General features: G+C 40.7%; 1 non-coding gene across 1 annotated transcript; it reads left to right on the forward strand.

Annotated features, from left to right (window-relative positions):
• Nucleotides 1-4,042: 4,042 nt before the first annotated feature.
• On the forward strand, nt 4,043-4,149 carry LOC149289640 (U6 spliceosomal RNA). Its single transcript, XR_016277316.1, has one exon. It is a non-coding gene; the product is annotated as a U6 spliceosomal RNA (small nuclear RNA).
• The last annotated feature ends 408 nt before the right edge of the window (nt 4,150-4,557 follow it).

Below are 4,557 nucleotides of genomic sequence, written 5' to 3' on the forward strand. Positions count from 1 at the left end.
TGGCATATAGGTGTATAAGGCATTTCAGGAGGCAGAGTGCTCTATTAAATGCCCCCTTAACGCCACTCCAGAAATGCCCTATGCCCCCATTTAACACACACACACACACACACACACACACACCCTATACCCCCATTTAACTAACACACACACACACACTCTCCCCTCCCCTCTCAGCCCTCTCTTACCGGTGCTTCCAGCCGGGGCAGCGGGTTGACGTCGCCTTCTGCTGCAGCCGGAAGGAGGTGGAGTTGGCAGCGGGGGTTTGTCTGCGTCCGTCGCGTATACTTTCCCCGGCTGTCAGAGATCAGAGTTCCCCGCACCGGTGCGGGGAACTCTGATCTCTGACAGTCGGGGAAGGTTTGCGCGACGGACGCAGACAACCCCCGCTGCTAGCCACACCTCCTTCCGGCTGCAGCGGACGTCAACCCGCTGCCCCGGCAATACAGCAGGAAGCACCGGTAAGTGTGTGTATGATGGGGGGGGGGTGAGACAGGAGGATCCAGGTCCCCTGCAGCGGTGCGGGGGATCTGGATCTTAGTCTCCTAATCAGACTCTATTTGAGGTCTGATTAGAAGACGACCCCGATTAGAAGACGAGGGGTATTTTTCAGAGCATTTGCTCTGAAAAAAACCTCGTCTTATAATCGAGCAAATACGGTAGTTGTGCAAGTGGCTCTAAAGAGAGGATATATAAAAGAGGTGACATGGGACACCCCTGTCTTGCTCCATTATTTATATCAAAAATAGGAGAGTGGATTCCTGATATTAACACCTGTGCTGAAGGTTTACTGTAAAGACCCAGACAGATTTGTATAAATTCATCAGGGATACCGTATCTCCTCATGCATTCCCCTAAGAAAGACCAGTTTAATCTATCGAATGCCTTCTCTGCATCTAGTGATAAGAAAAGGCATCCAACTTTTTTTCTATTACTTAGGTCTATGAGATCTATGATCCGTCTTCTGGCATCAGGGGCTTTGATGAATCCTACCTGGTCTAAATTAATTAAACTGGGGAGAGCTTTGGCTAGTCCGTTTGCTAAAATTTTGGCATATCATTTATAATCTACGTTTAGTAGAGATATAGGGCGAAAATTGCCACAAGTTGTCGGTGTTTTGCCGGGTTTTTGTAAGGTTACAATGAATGCTCTATTTATATCCTGAGGTATCAGATGAAAAGATTGAAGTTCTCTGTAACAATTCAATAAATTAGGGATTAAAATGGATTTGAAAGTTTTATAGTAAGAATTTGTAAATCCGTCAGATCCTGGTGATTTACCTGTTGGCATATCTGAGATCGCTTTTTCAATTTCTTCGGATGAATCTAATTCTGGACAAAATAAGGTATTTAGATCACCACATATTATTGTTGATGCATTAGGGGGGAATTTTGTGAGTATTTCCAGTATATGTTTTAAAGTGGAAAATTGTATGGAGTGTGGTAAATATATGTTTGCGAGGACCAATGGTTTGCCATTTATTGAACAATATATTATGTTGGAGCGACCCTTTTCATCATCAATGACCTCGTATATCTCACAATTTAATGAATTCTTAAAAATAATCGAACATCCTCTTTTCCTTTTGGTGAAAAAAAGAGTGGTAAATGTTTGTAAAGTTTTGGTGTCTTAAATAGTGAGAAGTTAATTCTTCTAGTGTGATTCTTGAATACAGATTATGTCTGCTTTTAAACGTTGCATTTCTGACCAGAATGTGTTACGTTTGCATGGTGAGCTCAATCCTCTGACATTAAGGGAAATTATGTTATACATTTGTAAAAGGGTGTTGGTGTGCTGTATGCTCGCTTCTTAACATTTATAGTTTGGTTAATAAGTAACATTTCTGTATTAAGCATCGTTGTATCATCAAATCCTTACAAGTGATATAAATGACATTCTATTCTAGGATCTTCTAGACATTTGGTTGTAAAATTAAAGTAAAAAAATGTAGTAAAAAAAAGAAAATTTCACTGACTGGTGTGAGAGACAACCCCTTCATCCTCCTGGAGGCAGGAAAGTAAAGTATCATTTTAAGTGGGTATAACCTAGCCCGGATAGTTACTTTTAAGTGTTAGTAAAAGGTGAACAAAACTTATCTAACTTTTGTTATTTAGTTTATGTTTGTAACAACCTAAGATGTATAATACAATTTTATATTATATAACTTTAATCATTAAGTATGCCTCTGAGTAGACCGATGTCTCAGTATTATAAGAGACAGCAGGGTCCTCACAATCAACAGCATTTTAATTTTGGTGGATTTAACCATCTCCACAGAAAATAGTTCTTGCAAATCAAACAGAGCCAAGCAAAGTTATATGATCCATTTCCATGGATCAACCTGGTTTATTATGCGAGTTATTCAGAGAGGGAACTTTCTGCTATTTTTTTGTTGCTTTTTTGAGGCTGGAAGAGGAGTTTTGAATTTACCACAATCAGACGAAGTTTCAGGTACAGCTATTTCCCAAATTGACAACAGATCCATTCCCTCCTTCAGATATTGAATTGTTCAGATTGCACCATCTTTAAGAATAAGGAGCCGACATGGGAAACCCCATCTGTATTGTATCCTGTGCGTTTGTAGGATCTCCAGCATAGGTTTCATCTCTCTTCTCCATGTTAGCGTCTCTGCTGAAAGGTCTGCGAATACTGCGATGTTGTTATATTTGTCAGGTAAATGCATCTGTTGTCTACTTCCCCTGAGTAAGGCATCTCTTTGGGGGTAGTAATGCACTTTAATGATCACGTCTCTTGGGGCCTGTTTGGGTGCCCCATTTCCCATTGAAATTCTGTGTACCCTGTCTATTTCCAACGGTTTTTTTAGGAAACCATCTGTGAAGCATTTTGCATATTCTTGGATAAAGGGTATTAACTCATTGTATTTGACAGTTTCAGGGATTCCCCTTATTCGTAGATTGCCCGGCGTGATCTGTCTTCTATATTTATTATTTTTTCTTTATTTTTTATAGTTCCCCATCATGTGATTTTTCTATTACTGAATTGTGTGAGTCGATGAGATCATCTAATTTAGTTTCCACTGTGCCCGTTCTCTGGCCTAATTCGTTAATCGTGCGGGTGAGATCAGTGCGTAGTGACTGAAGTTCTTGTTTCATTTCACTTTTAAAATCTGATAGTATTGAATTTAAAGTTTCTCTAACACTTTTTGTTACTATTTCTGTGATTAATCTGATGTCTGATGTACTATAGACAATGGGATCAGAGATCAGTGGTTCCTCCTTTTCCATGGCTAGCTGTGTTTGTGTCAACGTTGCAGAACTTAACGAGGCTTCGTTTTGGTTTTTAAATTCATCACTTAAGGTAAATACCTGTTTTTGAGTTGTCTTCTTAGGTTTAGCCGGTTTCATGTTTGTTTCGGTGGTCTTTTACTGTACTTATTCGATGGATTTTGCCTCTTTTTCCGTTTTAGGTTAAGAGCGCACAGATTATGCATCCATTCAGTTCAACTGTCAACTGCCAACCGGCATTTCTGACATCTATTCCTTCAAAATTTGAACCCATCCTTGGTTATTATAGTCTCCCCAAAAACCTTATCCAAAAGTGAAAACAATTCTTATTGGAAAGTGGTGGTGGGATCTCCCTCCAAGCGAATATAGGAATCAATGTCCTGGAGTTGGTGCATGGCTTAGACAAATGCCTCTCTAACCAAGTTCTTAATGCCTCCACCCTTGTGAACATTGTTGTTTCCCTTTATTTCTCTGCACTATAGCTTTGCTTTGGAAAAGGATTATTGCAGAGAGCGCCCCCTATACGCCAAAGAGCACTACTACACCAAGAGCAGATTTGCATATGGAAATGGGACGTGTTGCTCTCTTCGGGATGCAATGCCGTGACCGTTTCCAATCATTTTTGTTCCCTGCCTACATTTTCATGTGAAAAAGCAACAGGTGGCAAACTCCTTTCTGTGACGTTTGTCATGAAAGTTCCATCAAGGAAGCATTTTGGACTTCTATCTTTCTCTCCTTAACTTGAAAAGCCTGGGTCCTGGCGGGATATATATACTGGGCAAAAAGACAGTGGCTCTGTGCTAGCTTCGGCAGCACATATACTAAAATTGGAACGATACAGAGAAGATTAGCATGGCCCCTGCGCAAGGATGACACGCAAATTCGTGAAGCGTTCCATATTTTCCTGGCGAAAACAAGAGCCAACATCTCAGGTCAAGCAAAGTCTTTTCCTTGGGAAAACAAAAGCTAACACCTTAGCATAATCAAAGTCTTTTCCACCACGGAGCAAAGAGACGTAGCTTAGCGTCAAGGTATGGGCTATCCAACGCAAAACATTCGTGTTCATCAATCGCTGTATCGTGAAAAAAGCTGACCGTCCGACCTTAACGAACGCCAGCAAAAAATAAAATAAAAGCCGTTTTCAAATTTCTCCAACAAAGGGCTCCCAATCTTGTTTTTGTGCAGTATAGCTTTTCTTCTAGGAAAAGGATTATTGCAGAGAGCACCCCCTATACTCCAAAGAGCACTACTACACCATGAGTAGATTTGCATATGGAAATCGGACGTGTTGCTTTCTTCGGGATGCAATGCC

The sequence above is a fragment of the Sceloporus occidentalis genome, unplaced genomic scaffold (assembly GCF_023333645.1).
Source record: "Sceloporus occidentalis isolate IW3139 unplaced genomic scaffold, rSceOcc1.0.p SCAF_43, whole genome shotgun sequence".
NCBI lineage: Eukaryota > Metazoa > Chordata > Lepidosauria > Squamata > Phrynosomatidae > Sceloporus > Sceloporus occidentalis.